General features: G+C 30.1%; 1 protein-coding gene across 2 annotated transcripts in view; it reads right to left on the bottom strand.

The window, feature by feature from the left end:
• Window positions 1-7,110, bottom strand: part of LOC142330183 (carbonic anhydrase 13-like) — a 52,270-nt gene extending 45,160 nt beyond the window's left edge. The window contains exon 1 of one of the 2 annotated variants that reach the window (XM_075375298.1): window positions 6,999-7,110. The gene's annotated coding sequence lies outside the window, so the exon portion shown is untranslated. The remainder of the gene's footprint in view (window positions 1-6,998) is intronic. The other variant, XM_075375297.1, reaches the window with a different exon arrangement.
• Window positions 7,111-17,022: the final 9,912 nt, after the last annotated feature.

Here is a 17,022-nt window from a genome sequence, read left to right as displayed (position 1 = left end):
TGCCAAAAAAATTATAAATTGCTTTTGAAGCAAACAAGAATAAATTAGTCCATAGAACTGATCTGACTTATAAGGTTGTCACCACTTCAAAAAGGTTTGAGAAACCTGTGATAGAAGATCAAAATATGGCAATGATGTATTTTAACTAAATGTACACATCAACATTCTATGACAACATATGTGTGTTTTGGAATTGCTCTTTAAAAACTACCCAAAAAGTATGAAATAAGGTATGAATTTTACTTTAATAATATATATCTGAAGGTATACTGAAGACAAGGATCAAAAAGATGAAAGGTTTTTGGAACTTACATGGAGTTGAAGGGACTTGTGGAGGAGAATTGTAATGTATGTAGATCAGCTACAAACCAATCCTAGGTCTCCTCTCTTTTTCTGTTTAGCCTCTGGAACTACCATAAGGTATTTCATCAGAGGATGATTGAGGATGATATGTATGAATACATATCATACATACAATAATGTGTAGTCTTGTCCAGTTTCAGGTCGACTATTCGTGAGATGTGTGATTAATCCTAGGTCTGACAACAAGAAAAGATTTTATGTCTTTATAGTAGAGCTAAAGTTATCACCTACTAAAAATTTAAGTTTCTTTTCTAAATTTCTCTGAAGACATATTTCAGGGGTTTTTTAAATCCCCATAGAATTCTTACTAAAATTCTTATTTTAGATAGTAAACTTAATGTAAATTTAGTAATAAGGGTTTCTAAATTCATTGTCATTTGTTTTAATCTTATTAATATTTGTTAAAATTTTCTTCATTTCATCAGCCACATCCAAAAATTCTGACAACATTACTTATCCTTATTTTTAACCATATTAACCTTTGAAAAAGAGTATCCTTCCTTAACAGGCAAATATCAAATATGGTTCCTATGCTACTAGACAAAAATATGCTTTCTTACCAGGCAAATATCAACATAAAGTCAATTTTTTTAAACAATAAATTTCTTTTAATTTTTAATTTACAAAGAAATCAAGTGTTTTTTGGAGTAAATTTCATCATAACTAGAAACTGATATAATAATCTAAACAATTTTTTAACTCAAAGAAAGTTGAAATAGTCATAAAAAGTTTTTTTAGTATTAGGCTGTTCATAAATTTTATTCCATTATTATTTTTTATAAGTCTTTTAATTTCTTTAAAATCAATTTTCCTTCTAAGATTAGCAAGGCTGTAATTGAATTATTACTACATCTACAAACAAAAAATTTATCCTGTAGAAATATTAAATAACGTATTAACTTGTGATCAGTTCTCAATTCCAAAAACTTCAGCAGAACATTGAGTTTTATCTTTACTTCCTAAAAAATGTAATTGATACAAGGTGGGACCATTTTTTTAGTTAACTATTTTTTTGAATCCGTTATAAGGTAAAATTTCTCTAATATTTATCAGATAATGTTCTTTGTTTCACCAACTAAAATTAAATTTTTTTCTCTCAGATTATTTAAATTATACTGCAATTCATCAGCAAAATTACATTTAGAAACAGAATTTTAAAATACATATATATATATTAATTTTTTAAACATGTTGTCCTGTGTTATAATTAGTATTTATAAACCACCTCAATGTACATTTAGTAAAAATTTACTAATTGTTAAAATTCTATTACACAGACCTCATAATTATTCAATAGGCCTCAACAATTCTACTGAAGCCTCTATTATAACATCTGACAAATAGTTTTAATCAGTCATAACATAGTTGACGAAGCATCTAAATGCTAATGTTAATTGTAGTATTTTAATAACTGATGATGAATCTGAAGGATTTAAAAAGGCCTTATTAGACTGAAGGTAAGATCATTCTTGCTTTATAAGTGTGTAACTGGTAGTTTATAAATACTAAATATATATAAATATATTGCTCTTAGTCAGAGGGATGAACTTTCACCACTTTTATTCTCTCTCTTTAAAAGTTTTCTAAGGATGGAGAAAAGAAGTGAAGGGAAAGGTAAAAATATCTACTTGGTTGCAAAAAAATGAGATAGAAGTTAACTGTTTTACATTTGCAGACAAAATATACATTTTTGCAGAAAAGATTAAGGATACTAAAACCCAAATAGAGATACTAAAAGAAGTTGCTGAGAAGGTTGGCTTAAATATCTCCGTCAAAAAAACAGAGTTAAAACGAGTTCAAAGAAAAAACAAAATGAATGGTGAACATTTAAATAAAAATAAAAAAAATATATAATACAATATTAAAAAATTCAAAGTAGAAAAAAATCCAAAGAGAAAAATTCAAGTACTTGAGAGAATGTTCCCAACCAAATGACTAGGAGAGTCTAAGAAAGAGGCTAATAATTACTAGAGAGCAAGAAACAGAAAGAAACTAGAATATAATTATAAAAATCATCTACAACAAAAAATCAATTTCAATCAAGGTAAATAAAACATTATTACACAGTAGTGAGATCAGAAGCATATTAAATACATCCCTAATTATAAAGATGTATCAACCCATATAGACAATGAAAATTTAATTAATTGTACTGCTTGCAATGGTACATCACTGTTTAAATTGAAAAAGTTTGAAAGATTATAACACAAACGTTTTCACTGAAAAAATTTAGAATCTGGTCAGAAAGTGCAAGATTTAAATTGGCTGTCCATTTACCTTCCTGCTTGTGTTTTTATGTATTTATGCTGAGTAAATATATCAAATCAATGTTGTCACTGTAGGTAGATTTGAGATTTGTTTATGTGAATGATTAGGCAAATGTGACTTATGTTGCTGTGAAAGATCTTACTTGACCAATATATTCATAGAACATTGGTTTGTTTTGTTTTATATGTTGTTGTGAAGGCAAAAATAAAAAATATCTATGAAGATGTTTAATTTTTTGAGATACACAGAGTAAAAACTTTTTTATTATTTTACTTTGTTTTAAATTTAATTGAACCAAATGCTAAGTTTATCATTTTGAGGGATTGTGAACAAGAATATTTGTGACAAACTTGCTTCTTCATATTATTAAAGATTAATTCAAATATCTCATGTCATCATCATCATCATCATAATATAATTCAAAAACCATCAGAATCTGATAGTTTTATTTGTGATAATGAATTTATTCCTAAACTGACACTGACACTACACTAGTGAAGCTGTACTACTTTAATCAATGATACTTTTTTTACTTATTAATCTCTTTCTCCTATAAACATATATATATATATATATATTATGCCTCACCATATATATATATAATGTTCATTATTTTTATAGCTACTTTTGGGACCAAAATTTAGTTCATTAATGAAAAAAAATTAGAAATCTAATATTACACAAAAGTTTTGTATAATTTTAATTTTCCAAGGAAATTGAAAAAAAAGCACTTATACAGGGTCAGTTTGGGTGCAAAGATTGTGCATAACATGTATGATGCTGTTTTACTTGCTGTATCTAGTTTACTGTAATGCTTTCTCTTATTAATTAAGACATTTATTTTACCTTATTCTCCCAGTATTTTTTTTCACCTTTGTTCTTGTACTTTTTTTTAACTACTGGGACCACCTTTAGGTATTGCTTCAGAGGATGAGATGAATGTTTTGTAGCATGTGAAAATGCCATGTCTGACCGGGATTCGAACCCGGGACCTCTGGATGAAAGGCCAAGATGCTACCAGTCATGCCACAGAGGCTGGCATTTTTTTTTTTTCACCTGATCATTAATAGGTGGGATTATTTGTAAAGTAAAAGTATTGATAGACAAAAATTAGTGAAATAATATTTTATTTCAAAGAGATTTTGTATGACATATAATTTTTGAAAATGATTTATTCAGATGATTTCAGATTATTGTATCTAAACAAGAGAAAGTTGATTGATTATTTTTTTTAAATATTTAATTATTAGTTATAAAGTTTTAAGTTTTATTTTTACAGTAAACTAGATACAGTGAGTAAAACAGCATTCACAATCCTTCACCCAAACTGAGCCTGTATAAGGGTTTTTTCTCAGTTTTCTTGGAAAATAAAAATTATAAAAAAATCTTGTGTAATATTGTACTGAAGCAACAGACTGGGGAAAAAATCAGGATAGTGAATGACAATAGTTTATATCACTTTCTCTTGTTTAAATTATAATTGAAATCATCCTGAATGAATAATTTTCAAAGATTATATTCATACAAAATCGCTTCTCATTAAACTTTGAATAAAATATTATTTTACTAATTTTTATCTATCAATACTTTACAAATAATCCCACCTATTTATAATTAGGTAAAAAAAAAAAAAAAAAAATACTGGGAGAAGAAAAGTAAAATAAATGTATTAATTTACAACAGAAAGCAGCACATGAATTTGTTTTTTTACACTATCTCTCCTAGACTTCCTTATGACTGTTACTTATGTAAAGCACAAAGTGTAAGCAAGTAATAATTCCCGGCAAGTAATAATTTTCACTATACTAGGCCCTGTGGATATGTTCATTAACACAAATCATCTCAGTGAAAAAGCTAACCACCACATCACTATTACTTTCCTTAGTAAAATAAGTAATAGTATGACAAGCATCTGGTATCAGCTGCTTATTGTTAAATATACTTGTTACCCATGTCAGGTTATTTACAACCATTATAATTATTACAGTTAACATTACAGTTAATATTACAGTTTTTGCTTTGAAACACCCTTAAGCATTATAACTGGTTCAGATCCGCTTAAAGGTGAATCAGATTTTTTTAAATTTATATTCTTACAAATACAATAATCAGGCTAGCTCAGTAGTATAGCTTTGTCTACCTAATGTGAAGAAAACTGGTCCAAATCCAGCTTAGGCCGATTAAAATTTTTAACCTGATGAATAATTCCATAGCTAATTTTTATTATAGTAGGTGCCAATTTCAAGGCCACATTATTACTACTGTATCATTCTGCTTGGATTCGTGCTTCTGCGAACTCGGTTAGCTAGTCAAGGTGGTCCTGAAACGAAAACATAGGCCCCAGGTCATAGTCTGCAACATTAACCAGCGACTATCTGACAAGGATGTTCTGCCCCTTATTATGGAGCAAAACACTAAGTTGGATGAGGCAACATTCAAGAAAGAGTGTAGGCTACTCTTTCAAGACTGGGAAGCGTGATGCCCAAAGGTATCACAGTGTTTTTGAACTTGGTGCTGGTTTTTTCAAGAAGTTTGTGTCTGAGGGTAGGTTGTTTCTTGATCTCACATCCTGTCGAGTCAGGGAGTATATTGATGTACAAAGGTGCTTTAAGTGCTGTCATTTTGGCTACAGAGACAAGTTCTGTAAGTATGCATCAGTCTGCGCGCATTTTGGCGAGGAGGGTCACAAATATGAAGATTGTCTACAGAAAGCCAAGGCTTCATCCTGCACCAACTGTAAAAGGTTGCACAAAGAGTGCAGACATTCGGTCAACAGTAAGGACTGCAGCTGTTATTAAAAGTGGTAGAATTGTACTTCAGTTCCCTGGAACATTAGGACTTCAAATTGATGCTTGATGTCTATGTGCAGTGTTAGGTGAACTGTTGTTGTGAGTCTCAGTCCTTAGTTGGATGGGAAATCTCCTTAGTTTGAGTTGCTGAAGTGCTGTTTGAGTAGGTATAGTGGACCTCTTTCTACCAGTTTCTACTGCTGTATTTATCAATTTTACTTGGCTAACTTACTTCTCGTCACATCTTGCCCTTGTCTTAGTTACCTGGGTAGCTAGGGTCCACCCGGATAGTTGATTGGCCAGAGGTAGGCATGCTTGGCACCGAGCCCTGGTTAGAGTAGTTCCAAGTATCAATGGGTGGGGAGGGGGGTCATGCTCAGGAGTGTGATCTTCACTCTCCCAGTTATGATTCATTAACTTTAGCATGGCAATTTCTTGAATTTGTTGAAAATGTTGGTTGCGATCAACGTAGCTGTAATTCCAAGCGGCCCTCAAAGTTGGAGCTAAAGTGGAAGACTAGAGGTTAAACTCAGCCCCCAAATGGACCAGACCTGAGGTCCTCTGGAACATTTTAGCTGGTTAGCACTCCAATCACTAAATTCATTAATATATGCTGTCAATATATAAGTGGGTACATATGGTTTAGGTGGTGGTAGAAAGGTAAACAGTTAGCCATGTGGGGTCTTTGATCTTGTCTGTGTAGGCTGTTAGTTGAGGTCTTCTTAGAAAGCAAAAGCAGTAAAGCGGATTTTACTGATGGGAATGTCTTTCCAGACATTTGCATTAGTAGCATCTTACAAGGCTGACTGATGACAGTGGAATATGATAAGTTTGGGGGCAAGAAGATGTCCTCAGATTAAGCCACTCATGGCTAGGAATAGAGGGGTGATGTGGCAACCAGACATGTCACAGGTGGGTGTTGTTCTCTCATTTTGCTTGTAAAATGTTACATCTTCCACAATTTTTTTACCTATCCATATAAATACCTACTGTTAAATATATGGTTAGTAAATATAAGTTAAATCCATATTTACTGTTTTTTTTCCATGTAATTAAAAATCTAGTTTTATCACTTCATTGATCACTTTTCCTTTTTTGACAAACCTTTTTTTGAGATGCTTATAAATGAGGGTTTTGTAAAAACTACTACACATGTATATAGATATATATTGTAGTAGCTTCTCTTGAAAAAAGTAAATCAAATTATTTTGTTTTAGATTTGGAGATGGAAAATAATTTTTAACTAAACTTTTTGGGGCTAGCAAAAGTGAGTTTTCCATTCCTTTTTTTTTTTACAGAGCTAAATAAATTGTCAAACTCACCTTGCCAAATCTTCAGTGTTCACCACAAGGACTAGCTGTATAATAAACATGCAAATAAATCACCCATACATTTTCTTATCATTCTACAGTTACTAACTTGTAAACATATATAGAAATGAAAGAAAAGCTTTTTATCAACCAATTATAATAAACTTTTATTCTAATTATATTATTTAAATATTATACCATTACTAAATTATTGTATTCTTGAGTTTGTAAATTTAAATATATGTAACAGAAACAAATTTTGTTTTACCTTTACAGTAGTACTATATCTGGCTAACATTCACTCGGATTTATTTCATTAAATGAATTTAAATATATGGTTACAGTACTCGCACAATATTCATTTTTAGTTTGGTGGTACTAATTTGTTTACAATTATTCATTATCAATAGGTAACGATGTTATATGAACAGATGTTTTCTGTAATTATAATTTATTGGCACAGTTAGTATAATTTTATTTTCATCAGGCAAATGATTTGATTTATCTGTACTATAATCACTGAGTTATGCTTCTATGGCTTTATATTCATTAATGTGGAAACATTGTTGTCAGGGCCTATTTGTAAACCATTTAACAGCTTCATTCATATAGTTTTTTCAGAACTTTTTTAATACACATCCTTTTTTGCAAGCAATTTCAAATGTTGAAATTTTGTTTGAAATAAAGTTTAATCTTAAGATTCAATGGTGAACTGCATAAAGTTTTTAAAATGTTTTGTTACTAATAACTGTAAATGATTTTCTTTCATTTAAATTCACTTTCATTTTTAACTATGGTATCATTTGCACTTTTTTTTATTACTCATTTTATTACAGTCATACAGAATTTAACAGTCATATCATTACTGGAATACATAATGTGAGCAATGAGCATATTTCCATTCCATTAATGAAGTTAATATAACTACTTTAAATGATTTAAAAAAAATAAGAAATAGAATATTAATCTCCTAATGTTGGGCTTATATATCTTATAAAATAAATTATATAAGATTAAAAAAGATTTTAAATTATAAAATATTATAATCAAAATATTGATCATACATCTTTTCGATGTATAGAAGTAGCCCACAACATTCAGGAATAACAGAAGTTTCAGATGTAGTGCTCTCAAAGGATGTGGAGAAATAAAAAGCTAGGCACATACTCTACAGACCCACATTATGATAGTGAATAATTAAAAGAATGCCCTTACCTTGTTCTCCCTACTCTACTAATTGTAATTTATTTTTTCTAATTAGTACCATCCCAATATTTTATATCATGACTTTCTTATCCACCAGATACCAGTTCTAATAAGAAGGAACACTTACAAAACTGTAGCACTTTTCAGAGCATTACTCCATCGCAGTCAAGACTTATTACATTAAAATTTTAAAATGAATCAATTTACCATCCCTTTCAACATAAGCAACATGCCTAATAATCAGCTGGCCTTGAATAGAGACACTTCCCTCTCTCATTCCCTATAACGCAAGGTTCTGTATTTACACAGAGTAAACTTTCAATTCGTGTTATGACATGATTTTCTCAACCAGGTGTTTAAGGTGATTTATTTTAAGGGTTAATATACTAATTGTTTAAACATAAAAAAAATGGCCATTCATCAACAGGCATTATGTACAAAGTGCTACATTATGAATATGTCATAATATGCTACATTATTATGAACATCCTACAATGATTTTACAGCTTCTTCCAGAAGTAAACTGTCTAGACTCTAGAAGCAAAACTTATGCATAACAATGATCACATGGCTGGCTGTCAAGATTTATCCTTTCTTACAGATATAATAAAATAATCTTGATCAAGGGAAACAAATAGCTCATTTTTAACCCAGACAACACAAATGTGATACAGACTGCTTTAAGACACAAGGCCATGGCACACAGCCAAGTGGTTGTCACATCATATTGCATAATGGAACATTTTCTGTCCCAACTGTAATCAGCAGAGGACCACTTCCTCTGGGCAAACTTTTCTGCATGAGGAGTTTTATACAATTAATAAAGTCAGATGTAGTAATACAAAGTCTTTGGCGGCAGCAGAATGTGCATGTCTATTACTCAAAATTCCCACGTGGCTACGGATCCAGTAGAAACTCACTTGTGTGTAGCAATCTGAGATTGTAATAGATCTTTGTAACTAGAGGATGTTTAGAATACAAATCTTCTAAAGCTTGGAAATCACAAACATATAGGTTCTGCCATTAACAATAAATGTGCATTTAACAATAATCATTGTTTCGATCCATCTCCGTACACTATCATGTATGAATTTCTCAAAATATGGTAAAACTTTTGTTGAAAGACAATAAGGTAGTGATTATTGTATATCAGAAGTCAAACAAAATTTAAAAGGTTGTTTCTCCATGGAGTTTGAATTTTCTGATTTTCATAGAAGTCTCTTATTCAATTTAAATCAGTTTTTTGATAATATTTCTGAAAATATTGTATATAAGACAACTATGTTGAATAAAAATTTCAGTATCATAGAAAAGGAAAATAAGAGTCAAAAAATTGTAATGTAATAATAATAATGTGGAAATTGTAAAGGAAAACTTTTTAAAGGTTAAACTCCTGCTTTAGATCTTACTTACCTTTGTGAAACTGGCTTTTCAACAAGGAAATTTTTAAAAGACATGTAAAACGTCAGTTTTCACACAGATGAAGTTTTTTGTCCTGTATTTTATTAAATCTGTAATAGATAATACAAGTAGTAATATTGTGTTAATCTTTTACCTATTGTTGCTGATTTTTTTAACAGAAATAGTTTGTCCTAATTTATGGCTTATATTTTTAATTTGCTCACTATAGACTAATTGGGCACCACCGCACTTAAGCTAGTAGATAGAGGTACCTCGAAATAGTTCTGATTTTACATTACCCATAACTTTCTGCAGAGGCAGTCATGTTTTTAGTTATGTTTAAGATTATCAGCAGTTATCTAAAAATGAGCTCATCCAATTAGCAATTGAAGAAAATTGCTAGTAATTAAAAATTAATTATACAGCACTGTTATTCCAAAGATTCTAAAAATAAAACTACTAGTAATAGACAAGTGATTTAAAGATGAATTTTAAATATAGTAGAGTAGAAATAACTAATAAAAAAATGTATCAAAAGAAAAAGTATATTTGAAAAATCATGATATAAACAATATATTGATTTTTGTATTTTGTATGTTGCCAAGGAGGTAATGTTTTGTAATTTTTTAATTTTTTATACTATTAAATTTTTATTTAAATTTTGCAGTTCAGTCAAATTCTAATAAACATCACTATAATAATAATCATCAGAGTAAATATATTCATTTTTTTTCATTTCACTTGGTTCATTGCTTTTCTTTTGCCACCCTGTTGAACCTCCTCTTCGTATCCTCTGAAATAATATAAACATTGGATTAATAATAATTTTAAATATGTACATATACATATTTTTAAGTATATTTATCTGTTTGCTTTGGAGTCAAATAAGCTTCTTAATAGTCGTTATCTCAATTTTTTTATGGTTTGATTTACCATATGAACTTTCTACAAAGGGATATTATATATATAAAATCTGTAGCATGAAAAATAGCAACTTTTGCCACCCTGTTGTAATTCCTCTTCTTATCCTCTGAAATAATATAAACATTGCATTAATAATTTATATATGAATACACATATTTTAAGTATATATTAAATTTTTCTTTGGTATCACAAATATTTCAGAAGCTTATGTTTAATTTACCAAACAAACATTTTTGCAATGGAATATTGCAAAATAGAAAACCTGAAATTTTGACTGATGAAAAAAAGCAAGATTGAACAAATCAGCCTTTCAAAAATTTTAATTAAATTATGGTTTAAAGAGATTTGTAATAAATTTATTATTTTGAAATAAATACCATTTGTGGAGATTGCATTTTCTATCATCATCATCATCATCATTCACCTATCTTCCATTCACATGGTTATCAGGGGAATTCAATAATAAATTTGAGTAGGTAAGAAACTAACCCCTTTCATGTTATTGCCTGAAAGGCAAAGTAAAACTAAAACCCAGCAAAGTAAAAATAAATCTTACATGGAAATGGCCTGTAACATATGCTAAAACAAAAAAACTAACATTAATCTCAATTAAAATAATAAAATTACCATCTGATTTACGGCAAATTTCATATAAACTGAAACACTACAGTAAAATCAAATATTCAATTATAGATGGACAGCCCTAAGAAATAAAACAGTAAATAATTAAAACTGTTATTCCTGCATAAGGAGTTCATTACACAGTGTTCTTAATTAGGTGAAGTTTATTGCTGATCTCTAAGATAGTTGCAATGCTTCATGGGATATAATGAATATTTTGATTCCAGTTAATACTAGTAAAAGTTTATTGTTCCAGTTATCTTGAAAAACAAGAAAGGTATTTTTAATAATCACTAAATCAAAATTCTATTATTTTTTAAACAGAGAGAACCCAAAAAATAGTTAGCTCTGAAAAAAACAATTACGCGAGTACCCAGAAAATAGTTAGCATTAATCATTTTAAAATGTTAAGAAAAGATCTGTGGCACTAATATAGTACATAATTCCACATGTTTGTGGAACAAAGAAGCATATGAAAGAAAGACCAAACCTCTGTGAAAGTAGCTTCAATTTATTCAATTTACAAAGTGGACTAATACCTGGAATAGCAATTTTCAAAAAATATTTTGTAAATCATATAATTTCTCTACTTCATGCAGCATATTGTGGGAAGACAAAGACTAATATGATGTGATACGACATTGTGGCAGTTTGTAAGCAACCCATTTTCTTTAATATCCTACTGATAATCAAAATTGTTGCTATTTTCAGTTACATATTAATCACAAACATCAGGCCCACAAGATGTTAATAAAAGATGTTACCTAAGAAATCAGTACCTAAAAACAATATTAAAAGAAAATTGCATGATCAGCAGTTGTTAAAAAAGTATAAAAATCAGAGGTTTTACAAGTAATAGACATTTGACCATTCATTTATAAATAGAATTCAGATTTACTTTCGAAGATCAATGTAACTCATAACAAGGGCCTAAACACTGCTGAGTTAAAATAGTCAATTCATTACTTTCTTCTGGTAAAAGTCTGAATTTATTGAACTACCTTTCAAGGTCTACCCTGTTTATAAATTTGAATTGAGTTTTCACTAAATATATATTTTTATTTCAGATACATTATAAACAAAATTATGTGTATTTTAATAATAAGCTTAAAGTTTTGTTAGGACAATTCAATTGCTTGTCCTAACAAAAACTTTATACCATTATTAAATACACAATTTTGCTTACATATTACATGTGATATAATATAGAATACAATATAAGAAACACATCAATCTTGTCCTACAGTTATGATACTCTGTCACTGCATATACATCAATCAATTCATTTTCTGAATAATTTTCTAATGAATTTTGACACACTACATTATTTAGGATCTACATTATTTAGAATTTTTCTCTTCAATCATTGTTTTGATTTCTACATTGTGTCAATATCAGCCTCCCCAATTTACTTCTAATATTCTATATCGTCAATTATCTTTCTAATGCTCTAATCTTTGTCCTCTATTTTTTTCACTAAATTTGCTTAACCATATTCACTGAATAAGGATATTCTAATGAAATATGGCTCACAGAGTCCACCATAAACAGTTCTCTTAAAATGTTTCATTTCATAATCCAACATCAATCTGCATTTAATATTTCATTATTCCAACAAAAAAAAAATAACCAAATTTTACATTAACTAAACATTTTTATTTATAGAAATTTATTTTTTAATTTAATTATGGTTGCTTTTATATAGATATTTTTAGAATTTGTGACCATAATAAAATAAATCGTTTGTAATTTTACTACTTAGTTTTACAGAATTAAAAAATGGATTTTATATTTTTTGAGCAATTCAAGTAATATTTTTATATATTTTTAAGTATATATATTTAACTGTGACCCACAGGAACAAAAATAATTTAATAAATTAAAACAAAAACAATAATATTTCAAAAAATTTATTTTCATTACACTACTTACGTTTGGTAACTCCAGCAGTCCACGAAATAATCACACTGCAAAGCTGAACAGCTGGGACATGATGACATTGATCCCAAGTCCTGCGATTACATTACTACTGTTTGAATTTTTCTATTGGTATCTTGCAAGTTATTTATTTCATAAATTGTATTAATAATTTATTCAAAACTTAGTTTTTTTCCTTTTAAATTGTCAAACAGACAATCATTCTCAAAGTATGTTCAAGGGATTTCTCTAATATTCAAGTAAAATTTTCTGATATTCAACTGGTCTTTTTTTATTTTATAAAATTACTTTATATTGCAATACTGTAGTAAAAAATCTCATTTTATTAAATGAGATTTTTTAAATTGTTGGAAGATATTCATTGTAGCTAGCTGCCAAGTAAATTTTATTCATAGTCTACCCATAATCTTAGCCTCTTTTTTTTCTTATTAGCAGCAACATTTTACAAAAAATCTTTCCTAAATGGTTTGGTAATCTTTCCTAATGGTTTGTTTTTTTGATATAATTTAATGGTTTTTTGCAATTTTAGATACCCAAAACAAAGTAATTTATCATTAGATCTGCTTCAGATAGGAATGAATATTCTCTAGAATAGATCTTTGACAAAACAGCTTATCAGATTTCAGGAAAAAATATATCTCACTCTACCCTAATCATCCTTTTTAAGCAACCACTCCTCTCCTTACCCTTTGATCCCATCTTCCCAGGTTTAGTTGTGTAGGTATAACACTATGATCCTGAAAGGTTTTCCACACTGAGGATTCCAGGACCTCAGTAGCAGTGAATCTTTGGTTACCAATCAGGAGATTGCCTGTGGGTCAGTTCAGGGATATTTGTTTCCAATTAGCTGGTTGCTTAATCCACCTGATAAGATGAAACACCTGTCAGGTAAAACAAAGAACCTAAAGTATCTCTATACTCTAGCTGAAAACAATTAGAATTAAGTCTCATATATAAAAATGAGCTTAATGGTTTACGACCATCAAGTATTTTTTAAATTTGGGATTAGTGGAGTATGAAAAAAGTTTTTTTTTACTTAGTTCTTCCTAATGAGTTATTTATAAAAACAAACATTAACTATGTACTGTTAGAAAAGTTTTATACATATTTATATTGGCATGATTGTGCTACTTTCACTAGATGCAGTGAAAATCAGCAATGATTCTAGAAAATCATTGCCATATATATATTTTTTGAAAATCCTTTTTATGTAGATCAATTACAAAAAATCTTCAACACATCTAGTGAAAGGATGCAAAATTAAGTCATGCTTTTGAAAATATAATATACATACCTTAATGTCCCATTTAACACTGTTGGCACGGATTAATGGTCTTCCCCTTAATGGCTGAATTTCCCTTCTGTTTGTTTCCACTACCCTCGTCTGATCATTTTTTAGTTGACGTAAGATATCCAGCTAAAAAATATTTAATTTATTATTTTCTATTTATTTTAAATATAAAAATTTAAGATAAAGGTAAAATGTTGAGTCTATAATCATCAATGAATATGGGAATTAAAGGATAAAATTGCATTCTGAACTGTGCAACTGACCTGTCCAAAAATAACATCAAGAGAATGGATGAAGTAACTTTTTAGAAAATAGGATAATTGACCAAGTTAAAGGTTGGGAGTAGGATAAACCAGAAAAGATTTAGAAGAAAAATTAAACAAGACTTAAAATTTGATAACTTCAGAAAGAAAGAAAATTTATATCATCCTAACATATTAGAGAACACTGAAGATTAAAGGTTAAAAAACAGAAATGGTATCTTTTTTTTCATTGAAATGTACTCTGAAAATATAAAACAAAATATAAAATAAATGTTTAACCTAATAAATTTTACTGTATAAATTTTTTTGTATATGACTACCATCAGCTGTTACACAAAGCTAGGTATGCTTAGTGCATACTTTGTCAGAAGTCTAGATTAATAGTTGTTAATACTATTAACACTACGGCCACACCACATACTGGCCAAAGTTTTTCTGAAAAAGTAATTGTATAGAACTTACATTTTGTAGAGCAATTATGGAAAAAAAGTCAAACATTCAATTCAGTACATTTTCAAATTTAATACATACAAATGTTCAATGTGGGCTGTTCCTTGTGCATCAATCAGATGTTACTAACTGATTTCATCCAAAATCCTTTGAAAACACATCTTGCTTCTTGGTTACAAACTGCTGTAATAAACCTGTTACTCTTCAACTTTCAGGAAGAGAAAAAACATTTGTTTAATATAATAGCACTATTCTTGGGCATTAAATCAGGTTTATTTTGATGTTATTTCAAAATTGACATTTAAATGCCATTACAAAATTAATGTCATTCTTTTGTTGTAGAGAAAATTGCTTGTATGCAAAAGTACGGCAGATTTATGAAGTTTAGAACAAAACATGGACAACAGCAAACAGATAAAGCTTTTAGAAATACAAGTACAGTGCAAACAGATATTTAAGTGGAAAATTATTTGCATTCAGTTAGTCTTTCATTTATAATTAAAAAATAACACCAACAGCCAGCAATCAGTTTTTTATTCAGTGATATTAATAAAGCATTCATAAATGTGAAAAAATTCCCTTACCTGTTCATGCGACACAGTTAGAGGTTCTGGTATTATTATGAATGTAGCACTTTCAGCAAAAGGTGGTGTCGTTAATGAACCAGGGTAAGCAAAATAATCTGTATACCGATTAGATTCTATTAGTTTTGGAAGAAACCATAAAATAATATCAGCTGTGTTTATAACAACACTTGAATCTTCTTTTAATATTCTTGGTATATTTAACAAGAAAGTGTCAAATCTTTCATTTCTTTCACCAAGCTGTAAAAGAAAACAAAAATTTTTTATGTAAAATTATAGAAGATTTTCAGACCATCTGATTTTCTACAGCCAGTAAGTTATTGAGATTATAATTTCTTACAATATGCAGTATTCATACAATCGGCAGTCCCAGTTTGTACAAGTCTCTTGCTTTCAGGATTATTTTTAATTTTCTTAAGAAATGAAGATCTGCAAGACAGAAAGCTGCAAGACAAGGATGCTAACTGTTCAGATAACTTTGGCAGATAACACTACTGGGCAGGTCGCAGGTGGCCGATGGAGGGGGGGGGTGGCTGATGGCCCTCAATGAGGGCAGCTGTGAATAAGGTTTAACAAATAAGCAGCCTCAGATGAAGGAGACAGGTATATTGGTAGGGGTAATTCTGTGGCAGGGATTTACCCTGTTAAATCTCTACATGTATCCAATGACAGTACTGTTACTGAGAAGTGCCGCCACTGCATAGGGTACACAGTCAACAGTTTCGAAGGCAGATGAATTTTTCCAATAGCAGAGAGGGCAGAAGAGTCTAGGGATAAAACCCCAAAGAATAATCCTGCAGTTATATAGACAGTAAAGTGGCAGCCTCACCATCCGAACTTTGCTCAAAACACTTTTCCATGCTTTACGGTCTGTAGCAATGATCCTGGCCTGGTTGAGGTCAATTTGCTGATTCCTCAGGTCATCTGCAACTTGTATTATCAAAGTTTTCTTTGGCACAGATCTTTGACTCTTCCACAGAGTAGGATGTTGCCTATAGAAGAGTGTGTGGCAAGCAATCTGGTCTATCCGGCACAAGATCAAACAATCTCATCCTCCATGTTTGGATTTGCTCTTCAACTGTTGTTGACTTCATTTCAGGTATGATCATAAAGAGAGAGACCAATATGACCTGGCACAGGCACCACATTTGGAAAACCTCTAGCTGGTCTATTTGGAGGAGGGTGCAAGTTCCTATTTGGAGGAGGATCCATAGAGAAGAATTGGGATGATAAGTGTGCAAAAGAGGTAGATTTTTGTCTGGATGGTAATGTTTGCCTGCTTCCATAGGGATCATTTTAGTGAGGGTAAGCTTTACCCTCACTAAAATGATCCCTATGGGCAGGCAGCTACAGCTTGTATCTGCCTGCCCAATCCTGGTGTAGATTTCAGCTGTAGATGCCACTATATTTTCATTGACCAGCAATCCTAGGATGTTTTAAATTTTTGGACTTATTCAATCTGAGCTCCTCCTGAGGCAAACAATGGACTGTTTTGTTGACCATTTTGTCAACATTGATCTTCAACCAAAGGGTTCTGCTATACTAGATATCCCACACAAATGCTTTCCTCATTATAGTGTCAATTACAATGTTGACCAGCAGTGGAGAGATGAC

The sequence above is a fragment of the Lycorma delicatula genome, chromosome 9 (genome assembly GCF_047948215.1).
Source record: "Lycorma delicatula isolate Av1 chromosome 9, ASM4794821v1, whole genome shotgun sequence".
Classification (NCBI taxonomy): Eukaryota; Metazoa; Arthropoda; class Insecta; order Hemiptera; family Fulgoridae; genus Lycorma; species Lycorma delicatula.
The sequence above is the reverse complement of the archived record's forward strand: the minus strand, read 5'-3'. Positions and strand labels throughout refer to the sequence as shown.